Consider the following 15,198-nt stretch of genomic DNA (forward strand, 5'->3'; position numbering starts at 1 on the left):
GTTATAAGCCCTCATTTAATGATTGCCAATTTAATATCAGACGTGCAGTATCTGCATGTCCTATTAATTTACACTCTATTCAAGATGGAATATGGTACAGTGCAGTGGATATTTTGCAGTTACTGGTACATTTCAGGCTGACAGTACTATCACATGCATACAAGTGCCGCCCCCAAACATATGCCGCCCATAGGCACGTGCCTCACGTGCCTAATGGGAAATTCGGCACTGCTAAACAGTGTGGTAAGTCTTTAGGTGATGGCTATTGTGTCTGTTTGAACTCTTCCAAATGTCTGTGCTGGCAATAAAAAGAAAAAGTTTCCAATTTAAATAGCTAGAGAATAAAAACAATTTGCCAGTAATGCGAAAAGACCTAGAGCATCTGGTGTTCCCATGTGGTCTCCCACCCAAGTACTAACCAGGCCCAACACTGCTTAGCTTCCAAGATCAGACGAGATTGGGCCTATTCAATGTGGTATGGCTGTAGGTGAGATACAGGCACTTTTTTGCCCTCTTCTACTTCTATCACCAGGTAAGCTAATACAAAAGTTTCCTAACTGTATTGGCTTACTGAAAAAAATCATGTGTTGGTAATGTAAAAAGACCTACAGGACATGATATTAGCAGGGGGTCTTAAATTAAACTACTAAAGAGGCTCAACACTGTTAAGCTGCCAAAAGCAGTTGGAATTGGGCCTAAACAGTGTGGTAAGTCTTTAGGTGATGGCTATTGTGTCTGTTTGACCTCTTCCAAATGTCTGTGCTGGCAATAAAAAGAAAAAGTTTCCAATTTAAATAGCTAGAGAATAAAAACAATTTTCCAGTAATGTGAAAAAACCTACAGCACATGGTGTTTCCATGTGGTCTCCCACCCAAGTACTAACCAGGCTCAACACTGATTAGCTTCCAAGATCAGGCGAGATTGGGCCTATCCAATGTGGTATAGCTGTATGTGAGATAAAGGCACTTTTTTGCCCACTTCTACTTCTATCACCAGGTAAGCTAATAAAAAAGTTTCCTAACTGTATTGGCTTACTGAAAAAAATCATGTGTTGGTAATGTAAAAAGACCTACAGGACATGATATTAGCAGGGGGTCTTAAATTAAACTACTAAAGAGGCTCAACACTGTTTAGCTGCCAAAAGCATTTGGAATTGGGCCTAAATAGTGTGGTAAGTCTTTAGGTGATGGCTATTGTGTCTGTTTGACCTCTTCCAAATGTCTGTACTGGCAATAGAAAGGAAAAGTTTCCAATTTAAATAGCTAGAGAATAAAAACAATTTGCAAGTAATGTGAAAAAACCTACAGCACCTGGTGTTCCCATGTGGTCTCCCACCCAAGTACTAACCAGGCCCAACACTGCTTAGCTTCCAAGATCAGACGAGATTGGGCCTATCCAATGTGGTATGGCTGTAGGCGAGATAAAGGCACTTTTTTGCCCTCTTCTACTTCTATCACAAGGTAAGCTAATACAAAAGTTTCCTAACTGTATTGGCTTACTGAAAAAAATTAATGTGTTGGTAATGTAAAAAGACCTACAGGACATGATATTAGCAGGGGGTCTTAAATTAAACTACTAAAGAGGCTCAACACTGTTTAGCTGCCAAAAGCAGTTGGAATTGGGCCTAAACAGTGTGGTAAGTCTTTAGGTGATGGCTATTGTGTCTGTTTGACCTCTTCCAAATGTCTGTACTGGCAATAGAAAGGAAAAGTTTCCAATTTAAATAGCTAGAGAATAAAAACAATTTGCAAGTAATGTGAAAAAACCTACAGCACCTGGTGTTCCCATGTGGTCTCCCACCCAAGTACTAACCAGGCCCAACACTGCTTAGCTTCCAAGATCAGACGAGATTGGGCCTATCCAATGTGGTATGGCTGTAGGCGAGATAAAGGCACTTTTTTGCCCTCTTCTACTTCTATCACAAGGTAAGCTAATACAAAAGTTTCCTAACTGTATTGGCTTACTGAAAAAAATTAATGTGTTGGTAATGTAAAAAGACCTACAGGACATGATATTAGCAGGGGGTCTTAAATTAAACTACTAAAGAGGCTCAACACTGTTTAGCTGCCAAAAGCAGTTGGAATTGGGCCTAAACAGTGTGGTAAGTCTTTAGGTGATGGATATTGTGTCTGTTTGACCTCTTCCAAATGTCTGTACTGGCAATAGAAAGGAAAAGTTTCCAATTTAAATAGCTAGAGAATAAAAACAATTTGCAAGTAATGTGAAAAAACCTACAGCACCTGGTGTTCCCATGTGGTCTCCCACCCAAGTACTAACCAGGCCCAACACTGCTTAGCTTCCAAGATCAGACGAGATTGGGCCTATCCAATGTGGTATGGCTGTAGGCGAGATAAAGGCACTTTTTTGCCCTCTTCTACTTCTATCACAAGGTAAGCTAATACAAAAGTTTCCTAACTGTATTGGCTTACTGAAAAAAATCATGTGTTGGTAATGTAAAAAGACCTACAGGACATGATATTAACAGGGGGTCTTAAATTAAACTACTAAAGAGGCTCTACACTGTTTAGATGCAAAAAGCAGTTGGAATTGGGCCTAAACAGTGTGGTAAGTTTTTTAGGTGATGGCTATTGTGTCTGTTTGACCTCTTCCAAATGTCTGTGCTGGCAATAAAAAGAAAAAGTTTCCAATTTAAATAGCTAGAGAATAAAAACAATTTGCCAGTAATGTGAAAAAACCTACAGCACCTGGTGTTTCCATCTGGTCTCCCACCCAAGTACTAACCAGGCCCAACACTGCTTAGCTTCCAAGATCAGACGAGATTGGGCCTATTCAATGTGGTATGGCTGTATGTGAGATAAAGGCACTTTTTTGCCCTCTTCTACTTCTATCACCAGGTAAGCTAATAAAAAAGTTTCCTAACTGTATTGGCTTACTGAAAAAAATCATGTGTTGGTAATGTAAAAAGACCTACAGGACATGATATTAGCAGGGGGTCTTAAATTAAACTACTAAAGAGGCTCAACACTGTTTAGCTGCCAAAAGCAGTTGGAATTGGTCCTAAACCGTGTGGTAAGTCTTTAGGTGATGGCTATTGTGTCTGTTTGAACTCTTCCAAATGTCTGTGCTGGCAATAAAAAGAAAAAGTTTCCAATTTAAATAGCTAGAGAATAAAAACAATTTGCCAGTAATGTGAAAAGACCTAGATCATCTGGTGTTCCCATGTGGTCTCCCACTCAAGTACTAACCAGGCCCAACACTGCTTAGCTTCCAAGATCAGACGAGATTGGGCCTATGCAATGTGGTATGGCTGTAGGTGATATACAGGCACTTTTTTGCCCTCTTCTACTTCTATCACCAGGTAAGCTAATAAAAAAGTTTCCTAACTGTATTGGCTTACTGAAAAAAATCGTGTGTTGGTAATGTAAAAAGACCTACAGGACATGATATTAGCAGGGGGCCTTAAATTAAACTACTAAAGAGGCTCAACACTGTTTAGCTGCCAAAAGCAGTTGGAATTGGCCCTAAACAGTGTGGTAAGTCTTTAGGTGATAGCTATTGTGTCTGTTTGACCTCTTCCAAATCTCTGTGCTGGCAATAAAAAGAAAAAGTTTCCAATTTAAATAGCTAGAGAATAAAAACAATTTTCCAGTAATGTGAAAAGACCTAGACCATCTGGTGTTCCCATGTGGTCTCCCACCCAAGTACTAACCAGGCCCAACACTGCTTAGCTTCCAAGATCAGACGAGATTGGGCCTATCCAATGTGGTATGGCTGTAGGTGAGATACAGGCACTTTTTTGCCCTCTTCTACTTCTATCACCAGGTAAGCTAATAAAAAAGTTTCCTAACTGTATTGGCTTACTGAAAAAAATCATGTGTTGGTAATGTAAAAAGACCTACAGGACATGATATTAGCAGGGGGTCTTAAATTAAACTACTAAAGAGGCTCAACACTGTTTAGCTGCCAAAAGCAGTTGGAATTGGGCCTAAACAGTGTGGTAAGTCTTTAGGTGATGGCTATTGTGTCTGTTTGACCTCTTCCAAATATCTGTACTGGCAATAAAAAGAAAAAGTTTCCAATTTAAATAGCTAGAGAATAAAAACAATTTGCCAGTAATGTGAAAAAACCTACAGCACCTGGAGTTCTCATGTGGTCTCCCACCCAAGTACTAACCAGGCCCAATATTGCTTAGCTTCCAAGATCAGACGAGATTGGGCCTATCCAATGTGGTATGGCTGTAGGCGAGATAAATGCAATTTTTTGCCCTCTTCTACTTCTATCACCAGGTAAGCTAATACAAAAGTTTCCTAACTGTATTGGCTTACTGAAAAAAATCATGTGTTGGTAATGTAAAAAGACCTACAGGACATGATATTAGCAGGGGGTCTTAAATTAAACTACTAAAGAGGCTCAACACTGTTTAGCTGCCAAAAGCAGTTGGAATTGGCCCTAAACAGTGTGGTAAGTCTTTAGGTGATGGCTATTGTGTCTGTTTGACCTCTTCCAAATGTCTGTGCTGGCAATAAAAAGAAAAAGTTTCCAATTTAAATAGCTAGAGAATAAAAACAATTTGACAGTAATGTGGAAAGACCTAGAGCATCTGGTGTTCCCATGTGGTCTCCCACCCAAGTACTAACCAGGCCCAACACTGCTTAGCTTCCAAGATCAGATGAGATTGGGCCTATTCAATGTGGTATGGCTGTAGGTGAGATACAGGCACTTTTTTGCCCTTTTCTACTTCTATCACCAGGTAAGCTAATACAAAAGTTTCCTAACTGTATTGGCTTACTGAAAAAAATCATGTGTTGGTAATGTAAAAAGACCTACAGGACATGATATTAGCAGGGGGTCTTAAATTAAACTACTAAAGAGGCTCAACACTGTTAAGCTGCCAAAATACATAAACAGTGTGGTAAGTCTTTAGGTGATGGCTATTGTGTCTGTTTGACCTCTTCCAAATGTCTGTGCTGGCAATAAAAAGAAAAAGTTTCCAATTTAAATAGCTAGAGAATAAAAACAATTTGCCAGTAATGTGAAAAGACCTAGACCATCTGGTGTTCCCATGTGGTCTCCCACCCAAGTACTAACCAGGCCCAACACTGCTTAGCTTCCAAGATCAGACAAGATTGGGCCTATCCAATGTGGTATGGCTGTAGGTGAGATTCAGGCACTTTTTTGCCCTCTTCTACTTCTATCACCAGGTAAGCTAATAAAAAAGTTTCCTAACTGTATTGGCTTACTGAAAAAAATCATGTGTTGGTAATGTAAAAAGACCTACAGGACATGATATTAGCAGGGGGTCTTAAATTAAACTACTAAAGAGGCTCAACACTGTTTAGCTGCCAAAAGCAGTTGGAATTGGGCCTAAACAGTGTGGTAAGTCTTTAGGTGATGGCTATTGTGTCTGTTTGACCTCTTCCAAATATCTGTACTGGCAATAAAAAGAAAAAGTTTCCAATTTAAATAGCTAGAGAATAAAAACAATTTGCCAGTAATTTGAAAAAACCTACAGCACCTGGAGTTCTCATGTGGTCTCCCACCCAAGTACTAACCAGGCCCAACACTGCTTAGCTTCCAAGATCAGACGAGATTGGGCCTATCCAATGTGGTATGGCTGTAGGCGAGATAAAGGCACTTTTTTGCCCTCTTCTACTTCTATCACCAGGTAAGCTAATAAAAAAGTTTCCTAACTGTATTGGCTTACTGAAAAAAATCATGTGTTGGTAATGTAAAAAGACCTACAGGACATGATATTAGCAGGGGGTCTTAAATTAAACTACTAAGTAAGTAAGTAAGTAAGTAAGTAAAATTTATATAGCGCACTTTCTCCAGCAGGACTCAAGGACTAAAGAGGCTCAACACTGTTTAGCTGCCAAAAGCAGTTGGAATTGGTCCTAAACAGTGTGGTAAGTCTTTAGGTGATGGCTATTGTGTCTGTTTGACCTCTTCCAAATGTCTGTGCTGGCAATAAAAAGAAAAAGTTTCCAATTTAAATAGCTAGAGAATAAAAACAATTTGCCAGTAATGTGAAAAGACCTAGATCATCTGGTGTTCCCATGTGGTCTCCCACTCAAGTACTAACCAGGCCCAACACTGCTTAGCTTCCAAGATCAGACGAGATTGGGCCTATGCAATGTGGTATGGCTGTAGGTGAGATACAGGCACTTTTTTGCCCTCTTCTACTTCTATCACCAGGTAAGCTAATAAAAAAGTTTCCTAACTGTATTGGCTTACTGAAAAAAATCGTGTGTTGGTAATGTAAAAAGACCTACAGGACATGATATTAGCAGGGGGCCTTAAATTAAACTACTAAAGAGGCTCAACACTGTTTAGCTGCCAAAAGCAGTTGGAATTGGGCCTAAACAGTGTGGTAAGTCTTTAGGTGATAGCTATTGTGTCTGTTTGACCTCTTCCAAATATCTGTACTGGCAATAAAAAGAAAAAGTTTCCAATTTAAATAGCTAGAGAATAAAAACAATTTGCCAGTAATGTGAAAAAACCTACAGCACCTGGAGTTCTCATGTGGTCTCCCACCCAAGTACTAACCAGGCCCAACACTGCTTAGCTTCCAAGAATCAGACAAGATTGGGCCTATCCAATGTGGTATGGCTGTAGGCGAGATAAAGGCACTTTTTTGCCCTCTTCTACTTCTATCACCAGGTAAGCTAATACAAAAGTTTCCTAACTGTATTGGCTTACTGAAAAAAATCATGTGTTGGTAATGTAAAAAGACCTACAGGACATGATATTAGCAGGGGGTCTTAAATTAAACTACTAAAGAGGCTCAACACTGTTTAGCTGCCAAAAGCAGTTGGAATTGGCCCTAAACAGTGTGGTAAGTCTTTAGGTGATGGCTATTGTGTCTGTTTGACCTCTTCCAAATGTCTGTGCTGGCAATAAAAAGAAAAAGTTTCCAATTTAAATAGCTAGAGAATAAAAACAATTTGCCAGTAATGTGAAAAGACCTAGAGCATCTGGTGTTCCCATGTGGTCTCCCACCCAAGTACTAACCAGGCCCAACACTGCTTAGCTTCCAAGATCAGATGAGATTGGGCCTATTCAATGTGGTATGGCTGTAGGTGAGATACAGGCACTTTTTTGCCCTCTTCTACTTCTATCACCAGGTAAGCTAATACAAAAGTTTCCTAACTGTATTGGCTTACTGAAAAAAATCATGTGTTGGTAATGTAAAAAGACCTACAGGACATGATATTAGCAGGGGGTCTTAAATTAAACTACTAAAGAGGCTCAACACTGTTAAGCTGCCAAAATACATAAACAGTGTGGTAAGTCTTTAGGTGATGGCTATTGTGTCTGTTTGATCTCTTCCAAATGTCTGTGCTGGCAATAAAAAGAAAAAGTTTCCAATTTAAATAGCTAGAGAATAAAAACAATTTGCCAGTAATGTGAAAAGACCTAGACCATCTGGTGTTCCCATGTGGTCTCCCACCCAAGTACTAACCAGGCCCAACACTGCTTAGCTTCCAAGATCAGACAAGATTGGGCCTATCCAATGTGGTATGGCTGTAGGTGAGATTCAGGCACTTTTTTGCCCTCTTCTACTTCTATCACCAGGTAAGCTAATAAAAAAGTTTCCTAACTGTATTGGCTTACTCAAAAAAATCATGTGTTGGTAATGTAAAAAGACCTACAGACATGATATTAGCAGGGGGTCTTAAATTAAACTACTAAAGAGGCTCAACACTGTTTAGCTGCCAAAAGCAGTTGGAATTGGGCCTAAACAGTGTGGTAAGTCTTTAGGTGATGGCTATTGTGTCTGTTTGACCTCTTCCAAATATCTGTACTGGCAATAAAAAGAAAAAGTTTCCAATTTAAATAGCTAGAGAATAAAAACAATTTGCCAGTAATGTGAAAAAACCTACAGCACCTGGAGTTCTCATGTGGTCTCCCACCGAAGTACTAAACAGGCCCAACACTGCTTAGCTTCCAAGATCAGACGAGATTGGGCCTATCCAATGTGGTATGGCTGTAGCCGAGATAAAGGCACTTTTTTGCCCTCTTCTACTTCTATCACCAGGTAAGCTAATACAAAAGTTTCCTAACTGTATTGGCTTACTGAAAAAAATCATGTGTTGGTAATGTAAAAAGACCTACAGGACATGATATTAGCAGGGGGTCTTAAATTAGACTACTAAAGAGGCTCAACACTGTTTAGCTGCCAAAAGCAGTTGGAATTGGCCCTAAACAGTGTGGTAAGTCTTTAGGTGATGGCTATTGTGTCTGTTTGACCTCTTCCAAATGTCTGTGCTGGCAATAAAAAGAAAAAGTTTCCAATTTAAATAGCTAGAGAATAAAAACAATTTGCCAGTAATGCGAAAAGACCTAGAGCATCTGGTGTTCCCATGTGGTCTCCCACCCAAGTACTAACCAGGCCCAACACTGCTTAGCTTCCAAGATCAGACGAGATTGGGCCTATTCAATGTGGTATGGCTGTAGGTGAGATACAGGCACTTTTTTGCCCTCTTCTACTTCTATCACCAGGTAAGCTAATACAAAAGTTTCCTAACTGTATTGGCTTACTGAAAAAAATCATGTGTTGGTAATGTAAAAAGACCTACAGGACATGATATTAGCAGGGGGTCTTAAATTAAACTACTAAAGAGGCTCAACACTGTTAAGCTGCCAAAAGCAGTTGGAATTGGGCCTAAACAGTGTGGTAAGTCTTTAGGTGATGGCTATTGTGTCTGTTTGACCTCTTCCAAATGTCTGTGCTGGCAATAAAAAGAAAAAGTTTCCAATTTAAATAGCTAGAGAATAAAAACAATTTTCCAGTAATGTGAAAAAACCTACAGCACCTGGTGTTTCCATGTGGTCTCCCACCCAAGTACTAACCAGGCTCAACACTGATTAGCTTCCAAGATCAGGCGAGATTGGGCCTATCCAATGTGGTATAGCTGTATGTGAGATAAAGGCACTTTTTTGCCCACTTCTACTTCTATCACCAGGTAAGCTAATAAAAAAGTTTCCTAACTGTATTGGCTTACTGAAAAAAATCATGTGTTGGTAATGTAAAAAGACCTACAGGACATGATATTAGCAGGGGGTCTTAAATTAAACTACTAAAGAGGCTCAACACTGTTTAGCTGCCAAAAGCAGTTGGAATTGGTCCTAAACAGTGTGGTAAGTCTTTAGGTGATGGCTATTGTGTCTGTTTGAACTCTTCCAAATGTCTGTGCTGGCAATAAAAAGAAAAAGTTTCCAATTTAAATAGCTAGAGAATAAAAACAATTTGCCAGTAATGCGAAAAGACCTAGAGCATCTGGTGTTCCCATGTGGTCTCCCACCCAAGTACTAACCAGGCCCAACACTGCTTAGCTTCCAAGATCAGACGAGATTGGGCCTATTCAATGTGGTATGGCTGTAGGTGAGATACAGGCACTTTTTTGCCCTCTTCTACTTCTATCACAAGGTAAGCTAATACAAAAGTTTCCTAACTGTATTGGCTTACTGAAAAAAATCATGTGTTGGTAATGTAAAAAGACCTACAGGACATGATATTAGCAGGGGGTCTTAAATTAAACTACTAAAGAGGCTCAACACTGTTAAGCTGCCAAAAGCAGTTGGAATTGGGCCTAAACAGTGTGGTAAGTCTTTAGGTGATGGCTATTGTGTCTGTTTGACCTCTTCCAAATGTCTGTGCTGGCAATAAAAAGAAAAAGTTTCCAATTTAAATAGCTAGAGAATAAAAACAATTTTCCAGTAATGTGAAAAAACCTACAGCACCTGGTGTTTCCATGTGGTCTCCCACCCAAGTACTAACCAGGCTCAACACTGATTAGCTTCCAAGATCAGGCGAGATTGGGCCTATCCAATGTGGTATAGCTGTATGTGAGATAAAGGCACTTTTTTGCCCACTTCTACTTCTATCACCAGGTAAGCTAATAAAAAAGTTTCCTAACTGTATTGGCTTACTGAAAAAAATCATGTGTTGGTAATGTAAAAAGACCTACAGGACATGATATTAGCAGGGGGTCTTAAATTAAACTACTAAAGAGGCTCAACACTGTTTAGCTGCCAAAAGCATTTGGAATTGGGCCTAAATAGTGTGGTAAGTCTTTAGGTGATGGCTATTGTGTCTGTTTGACCTCTACCAAATGTCTGTACTGGCAATAGAAAGGAAAAGTTTCCAATTTAAATAGCTAGAGAATAAAAACAATTTGCAAGTAATGTGAAAAAACCTACAGCACCTGGTGTTCCCATGTGGTCTCCCACCCAAGTACTAACCAGGCCCAACACTGCTTAGCTTCCAAGATCAGACGAGATTGGGCCTATCCAATGTGGTATGGCTGTAGGCGAGATAAAGGCACTTTTTTGCCCTCTTCTACTTCTATCACAAGGTAAGCTAATACAAAAGTTTCCTAACTGTATTGGCTTACTGAAAAAAATCATGTGTTGGTAATGTAAAAAGACCTACAGGACATGATATTAGCAGGGGGTCTTAAATTAAACTACTAAAGAGGCTCAACACTGTTTAGCTGCCAAAAGCAGTTGGAATTGGGCCTAAACAGTGTGGTAAGTCTTTAGGTGATGGCTATTGTGTCTGTTTGACCTCTTCCAAATGTCTGTACTGGCAATAGAAAGGAAAAGTTTCCAATTTAAATAGCTAGAGAATAAAAACAATTTGCAAGTAATGTGAAAAAAACTACAGCACCTGGTGTTCCCATGTGGTCTCCCACCCAAGTACTAACCAGGCCCAACACTGCTTAGCTTCCAAGATCAGACGAGATTGGGCCTATCCAATGTGGTATGGCTGTAGGCGAGATAAAGGCACTTTTTTGCCCTCTTCTACTTCTATCACAAGGTAAGCTAATACAAAAGTTTCCTAACTGTATTGGCTTACTGAAAAAAATCATGTGTTGGTAATGTAAAAAGACCTACAGGACATGATATTAGCAGGGGGTCTTAAATTAAACTACTAAAGAGGCTCTACACTGTTTAGATGCAAAAAGCAGTTGGAATTGGGCCTAAACAGTGTGGTAAGTTTTTTAGGTGATGGCTATTGTGTCTGTTTGACCTCTTCCAAATGTCTGTGCTGACAATAAAAAGAAAAAGTTTCCAATTTAAATAGCTAGAGAATAAAAACAATTTGCCAGTAATGTGAAAAAACCTACAGCACCTGGTGTTTCCATGTGGTCTCCCACCCAAGTACTAACCAGGCCCAACACTGCTTAGCTTCCAAGATCAGACGAGATTGGGCCTATTCAATGTGGTATGGCTGTATGTGAGATAAAGGCACTTTTTTGCCCTCTTCTACTTCTATCACCAGGTAAGCTAATAAAAAAGTTTCCTAACTGTATTGGCTTACTGAAAAAAATCATGTGTTGGTAATGTAAAAAGACCTACAGGACATGATATTAGCAGGGGGTCTTAAATTAAACTACTAAAGAGGCTCAACACTGTTTAGCTGCCAAAAGCAGTTGGAATTGGTCCTAAACCGTGTGGTAAGTCTTTAGGTGATGGCTATTGTGTCTGTTTGAACTCTTCCAAATGTCTGTGCTGCCAATAAAAAGAAAAAGTTTCCAATTTAAATAGCTAGAGAATAAAAACAATTTGCCAGTAATGTGAAAAGACCTAGATCATCTGGTGTTCCCATGTGGTCTCCCACTCAAGTACTAACCAGGCCCAACACTGCTTAGCTTCCAAGATCAGACGAGATTGGGCCTATGCAATGTGGTATGGCTGTAGGTGAGATACAGGCACTTTTTTGCCCTCTTCTACTTCTATCACCAGGTAAGCTAATAAAAAAGTTTCCTAACTGTATTGGCTTACTGAAAAAAATCGTGTGTTGGTAATGTAAAAAGACCTACAGGACATGATATTAGCAGGGGGCCTTAAATTAAACTACTAAAGAGGCTCAACACTGTTTAGCTGCCAAAAGCAGTTGGAATTGGCCCTAAACAGTGTGGTAAGTCTTTAGGTGATGGCTATTGTGTCTGTTTGACCTCTTCCAAATGTCTGTGCTGGCAATAAAAAGAAAAAGTTTCCAATTTAAATAGCTAGAGAATAAAAACAATTTGCCAGTAATGTGAAAAGACCTAGACCATCTGGTGTTCCCATGTGGTCTCCCACCCAAGTACTAACCAGGCCCAACACTGCTTAGCTTCCAAGATCAGACGAGATTGGGCCTATCCAATGTGGTATGGCTGTAGGTGAGATACAGGCACTTTTTTGCCCTCTTCTACTTCTATCACCAGGTAAGCTAATAAAAAAGTTTCCTAACTGTATTGGCTTACTGAAAAAAATCATGTGTTGGTAATGTAAAAAGACCTACAGGACATGATATTAGCAGGGGGTCTTAAATTAAACTACTAAAGAGGCTCAACACTGTTTAGCTGCCAAAAGCAGTTGGAATTGGGCCTAAACAGTGTGGTAAGTCTTTAGGTGATGGCTATTGTGTCTGTTTGACCTCTTCCAAATATCTGTACTGGCAATAAAAAGAAAAAGTTTCCAATTTAAATAGCTAGAGAATAAAAACAATTTGCCAGTAATGTGAAAAAACCTACAGCACCTGGAGTTCTCATGTGGTCTCCCACCCAAGTACTAACCAGGCCCAATATTGCTTAGCTTCCAAGATCAGACGAGATTGGGCCTATCCAATGTGGTATGGCTGTAGGCGAGATAAAGGCAATTTTTTGCCCTCTTCTACTTCTATCACCAGGTAAGCTAATACAAAAGTTTCCTAACTGTATTGGCTTACTGAAAAAAATCATGTGTTGGTAATGTAAAAAGACCTACAGGACATGATATTAGCAGGGGGTCTTAAATTAAACTACTAAAGAGGCTCAACACTGTTTAGCTGCCAAAAGCAGTTGGAATTGGCCCTAAACAGTGTGGTAAGTCTTTAGGTGATGGCTATTGTGTCTGTTTGACCTCTTCCAAATGTCTGTGCTGGCAATAAAAAGAAAAAGTTTCCAATTTAAATAGCTAGAGAATAAAAACAATTTGCCAGTAATGTGAAAAAACCTACAGCACCTGGTGTTCCCATGTGGTCTCCCACCCAAGTACTAACCAGGCCCAACACTGCTTAGCTTCCAAGATCAGATGAGATTGGGCCTATTCAATGTGGTATGGCTGTAGGTGAGATACAGGCACTTTTTTGCCCTTTTCTACTTCTATCACCAGGTAAGCTAATACAAAAGTTTCCTAACTGTATTGGCTTACTGAAAAAAATCATGTGTTGGTAATGTAAAAAGACCTACAGGACATAATATTAGCAGGGGGTCTTAAATTAAACTACTAAAGAGGCTCAACACTGTTAAGCTGCCAAAAGCAGTTGGAATTGGGCCTAAACAGTGTGGTAAGTCTTTAGGTGATGGCTATTGTGTCTGTTTGACCTCTTCCAAATGTCTGTACTGGCAATAGAAAGGAAAAGTTTCCAATTTAAATAGCTAGAGAATAAAAACAATTTGCAAGTAATGTGAAAAAAACTACAGCACCTGGTGTTCCCATGTGGTCTCCCACCCAAGTACTAACCAGGCCCAACACTGCTTAGCTTCCAAGATCAGACGAGATTGGGCCTATCCAATGTGGTATGGCTGTAGGCGAGATAAAGGCACTTTTTTGCCCTCTTCTACTTCTATCACAAGGTAAGCTAATACAAAAGTTTCCTAACTATATTGGCTTACTGAAAAAAATCATGTGTTGGTAATGTAAAAAGACCTACAGGACATGATATTAGCAGGGGGTCTTAAATTAAACTACTAAAGAGGCTCTACACTGTTTAGATGCAAAAAGCAGTTGGAATTGGGCCTAAACAGTGTGGTAAGTTTTTTAGGTGATGGCTATTGTGTCTGTTTGACCTCTTCCAAATGTCTGTGCTGGCAATAAAAAGAAAAAGTTTCCAATTTAAATAGCTAGAGAATAAAAACAATTTGCCAGTAATGTGAAAAAACCTACAGCACCTGGTGTTTCCATGTGGTCTCCCACCCAAGTACTAACCAGGCCCAACACTGCTTAGCTTCCAAGATCAGACGAGATTGGGCCTATTCAATGTGGTATGGCTGTATGTGAGATAAAGGCACTTTTTTGCCCTCTTCTACTTCTATCACCAGGTAAGCTAATAAAAAAGTTTCCTAACTGTATTGGCTTACTGAAAAAAATCATGTGTTGGTAATGTAAAAAGACCTACAGGACATGATATTAGCAGGGGGTCTTAAATTAAACTACTAAAGAGGCTCAACACTGTTTAGCTGCCAAAAGCAGTTGGAATTGGTCCTAAACCGTGTGGTAAGTCTTTAGGTGATGGCTATTGTGTCTGTTTGAACTCTTCCAAATGTCTGTGCTGGCAATAAAAAGAAAAAGTTTCCAATTTAAATAGCTAGAGAATAAAAACAATTTGCCAGTAATGTGAAAAGACCTAGACCATCTGGTGTTCCCATGTGGTCTCCCACCCAAGTACTAACCAGGCCCAACACTGCTTAGCTTCCAAGATCAGACGAGATTGGGCCTATCCAATGTGGTATGGCTGTAGGCGAGATACAGGCACTTTTTTGCCCTCTTCTACTTCTATCACCAGGTAAGCTAATAAAAAAGTTTCCTAACTGTATTGGCTTACTGAAAAAAATCGTGTGTTGGTAATGTAAAAAGACCTACAGGACATGATATTAGCAGGGGGCCTTAAATTAAACTACTAAAGAGGCTCAACACTTTTTAGCTGCCAAAAGCAGTTGGAATTGGCCCTAAACAGTGTGGTAAGTCTTTAGGTGATGGCTATTGTGTCTGTTTGACCTCTTCCAAATGTCTGTGCTGGCAATAAAAAGAAAAAGTTTCCAATTTAAATAGCTAGAGAATAAAAACAATTTGCCAGTAATGTGAAAAGACCTAGACCATCTGGTGTTCCCATGTGGTCTCCCACCCAAGTACTAACCAGGCCCAACACTGCTTAGCTTCCAAGATCAGACGAGATTGGGCCTATCCAATGTGGTATGGCTGTAGGCGAGATACAGGCACTTTTTTGCCCTCTTCTACTTCTATCACCAGGTAAGCTAATAAAAAAGTTTCCTAACTGTATTGGCTTACTGAAAAAAATCATGTGTTGGTAATGTAAAAAGACCTACAGGACATGATATTAGCAGGGGGTCTTAAATTAAACTACTAAAGAGGCTCAACACTGTTTAGCTGCCAAAAGCAGTTGGAATTGGGCCTAAACAGTGTGGTAAGTCTTTAGGTGATGGCTATTGTGTCTGTTTGACCTCTTCCAAATATCTGTACTGGCAA

At 39.7% G+C, this 15,198-nt stretch overlaps 12 non-coding genes and 20 pseudogenes across 12 annotated transcripts; all 32 read right to left on the bottom strand.

Annotated features, from left to right (window-relative positions):
* Nucleotides 1–370: 370 nt before the first annotated feature.
* Nucleotides 371–489, bottom strand: LOC146028226 (5S ribosomal RNA; annotated as a pseudogene).
* Nucleotides 490–834: 345 nt separating this feature from the next.
* On the bottom strand, nt 835–953 carry LOC146029685 (5S ribosomal RNA; annotated as a pseudogene).
* Nucleotides 954–1,298: 345 nt separating this feature from the next.
* Nucleotides 1,299–1,417, bottom strand: LOC146033264 (5S ribosomal RNA). Its single transcript, XR_014458673.1, has one exon. It is a non-coding gene; the product is annotated as a 5S ribosomal RNA (ribosomal RNA).
* A 346-nt stretch (nt 1,418–1,763) lies between these two features.
* On the bottom strand, nt 1,764–1,882 carry LOC146033265 (5S ribosomal RNA). Its single transcript, XR_014458674.1, has one exon. It is a non-coding gene; the product is annotated as a 5S ribosomal RNA (ribosomal RNA).
* A 346-nt stretch (nt 1,883–2,228) lies between these two features.
* LOC146033267 (5S ribosomal RNA) lies at nt 2,229–2,347 on the bottom strand. The gene has a single exon (XR_014458676.1). It is a non-coding gene; the product is annotated as a 5S ribosomal RNA (ribosomal RNA).
* A 346-nt stretch (nt 2,348–2,693) lies between these two features.
* LOC146028108 (5S ribosomal RNA) lies at nt 2,694–2,812 on the bottom strand (annotated as a pseudogene).
* A 345-nt stretch (nt 2,813–3,157) lies between these two features.
* Nucleotides 3,158–3,276, bottom strand: LOC146029217 (5S ribosomal RNA; annotated as a pseudogene).
* Nucleotides 3,277–3,621: 345 nt separating this feature from the next.
* Nucleotides 3,622–3,740, bottom strand: LOC146028960 (5S ribosomal RNA; annotated as a pseudogene).
* Nucleotides 3,741–4,085: 345 nt separating this feature from the next.
* LOC146034715 (5S ribosomal RNA) lies at nt 4,086–4,204 on the bottom strand. The gene has a single exon (XR_014460119.1). It is a non-coding gene; the product is annotated as a 5S ribosomal RNA (ribosomal RNA).
* A 345-nt stretch (nt 4,205–4,549) lies between these two features.
* LOC146027917 (5S ribosomal RNA) lies at nt 4,550–4,668 on the bottom strand (annotated as a pseudogene).
* Nucleotides 4,669–5,000: 332 nt separating this feature from the next.
* Nucleotides 5,001–5,119, bottom strand: LOC146029360 (5S ribosomal RNA; annotated as a pseudogene).
* A 345-nt stretch (nt 5,120–5,464) lies between these two features.
* On the bottom strand, nt 5,465–5,583 carry LOC146033767 (5S ribosomal RNA). Its single transcript, XR_014459176.1, has one exon. It is a non-coding gene; the product is annotated as a 5S ribosomal RNA (ribosomal RNA).
* A 411-nt stretch (nt 5,584–5,994) lies between these two features.
* LOC146029218 (5S ribosomal RNA) lies at nt 5,995–6,113 on the bottom strand (annotated as a pseudogene).
* A 345-nt stretch (nt 6,114–6,458) lies between these two features.
* LOC146028562 (5S ribosomal RNA) lies at nt 6,459–6,578 on the bottom strand (annotated as a pseudogene).
* A 345-nt stretch (nt 6,579–6,923) lies between these two features.
* LOC146027919 (5S ribosomal RNA) lies at nt 6,924–7,042 on the bottom strand (annotated as a pseudogene).
* Nucleotides 7,043–7,374: 332 nt separating this feature from the next.
* LOC146029361 (5S ribosomal RNA) lies at nt 7,375–7,493 on the bottom strand (annotated as a pseudogene).
* Nucleotides 7,494–7,837: 344 nt separating this feature from the next.
* On the bottom strand, nt 7,838–7,956 carry LOC146028068 (5S ribosomal RNA; annotated as a pseudogene).
* A 345-nt stretch (nt 7,957–8,301) lies between these two features.
* LOC146028227 (5S ribosomal RNA) lies at nt 8,302–8,420 on the bottom strand (annotated as a pseudogene).
* A 345-nt stretch (nt 8,421–8,765) lies between these two features.
* Nucleotides 8,766–8,884, bottom strand: LOC146029445 (5S ribosomal RNA; annotated as a pseudogene).
* A 345-nt stretch (nt 8,885–9,229) lies between these two features.
* LOC146028229 (5S ribosomal RNA) lies at nt 9,230–9,348 on the bottom strand (annotated as a pseudogene).
* Nucleotides 9,349–9,693: 345 nt separating this feature from the next.
* LOC146029446 (5S ribosomal RNA) lies at nt 9,694–9,812 on the bottom strand (annotated as a pseudogene).
* A 345-nt stretch (nt 9,813–10,157) lies between these two features.
* On the bottom strand, nt 10,158–10,276 carry LOC146033268 (5S ribosomal RNA). The gene has a single exon (XR_014458677.1). It is a non-coding gene; the product is annotated as a 5S ribosomal RNA (ribosomal RNA).
* Nucleotides 10,277–10,621: 345 nt separating this feature from the next.
* On the bottom strand, nt 10,622–10,740 carry LOC146034255 (5S ribosomal RNA). Its single transcript, XR_014459662.1, has one exon. It is a non-coding gene; the product is annotated as a 5S ribosomal RNA (ribosomal RNA).
* Nucleotides 10,741–11,086: 346 nt separating this feature from the next.
* Nucleotides 11,087–11,205, bottom strand: LOC146027520 (5S ribosomal RNA). The gene has a single exon (XR_014454919.1). It is a non-coding gene; the product is annotated as a 5S ribosomal RNA (ribosomal RNA).
* Nucleotides 11,206–11,550: 345 nt separating this feature from the next.
* On the bottom strand, nt 11,551–11,669 carry LOC146029219 (5S ribosomal RNA; annotated as a pseudogene).
* A 345-nt stretch (nt 11,670–12,014) lies between these two features.
* LOC146028961 (5S ribosomal RNA) lies at nt 12,015–12,133 on the bottom strand (annotated as a pseudogene).
* A 345-nt stretch (nt 12,134–12,478) lies between these two features.
* LOC146034716 (5S ribosomal RNA) lies at nt 12,479–12,597 on the bottom strand. Its single transcript, XR_014460120.1, has one exon. It is a non-coding gene; the product is annotated as a 5S ribosomal RNA (ribosomal RNA).
* Nucleotides 12,598–12,942: 345 nt separating this feature from the next.
* LOC146031952 (5S ribosomal RNA) lies at nt 12,943–13,061 on the bottom strand. Its single transcript, XR_014457403.1, has one exon. It is a non-coding gene; the product is annotated as a 5S ribosomal RNA (ribosomal RNA).
* Nucleotides 13,062–13,406: 345 nt separating this feature from the next.
* On the bottom strand, nt 13,407–13,525 carry LOC146034256 (5S ribosomal RNA). Its single transcript, XR_014459663.1, has one exon. It is a non-coding gene; the product is annotated as a 5S ribosomal RNA (ribosomal RNA).
* A 346-nt stretch (nt 13,526–13,871) lies between these two features.
* Nucleotides 13,872–13,990, bottom strand: LOC146027521 (5S ribosomal RNA). Its single transcript, XR_014454920.1, has one exon. It is a non-coding gene; the product is annotated as a 5S ribosomal RNA (ribosomal RNA).
* Nucleotides 13,991–14,335: 345 nt separating this feature from the next.
* Nucleotides 14,336–14,454, bottom strand: LOC146029129 (5S ribosomal RNA; annotated as a pseudogene).
* A 345-nt stretch (nt 14,455–14,799) lies between these two features.
* LOC146029130 (5S ribosomal RNA) lies at nt 14,800–14,918 on the bottom strand (annotated as a pseudogene).
* Between the last annotated feature and the right edge of the window lie 280 nt (nt 14,919–15,198).

The sequence above is a fragment of the Crinia signifera genome, chromosome 8, assembly GCF_055691185.1.
Source record: "Crinia signifera chromosome 8, ASM5569118v1, whole genome shotgun sequence".
NCBI lineage: Eukaryota > Metazoa > Chordata > Amphibia > Anura > Myobatrachidae > Crinia > Crinia signifera.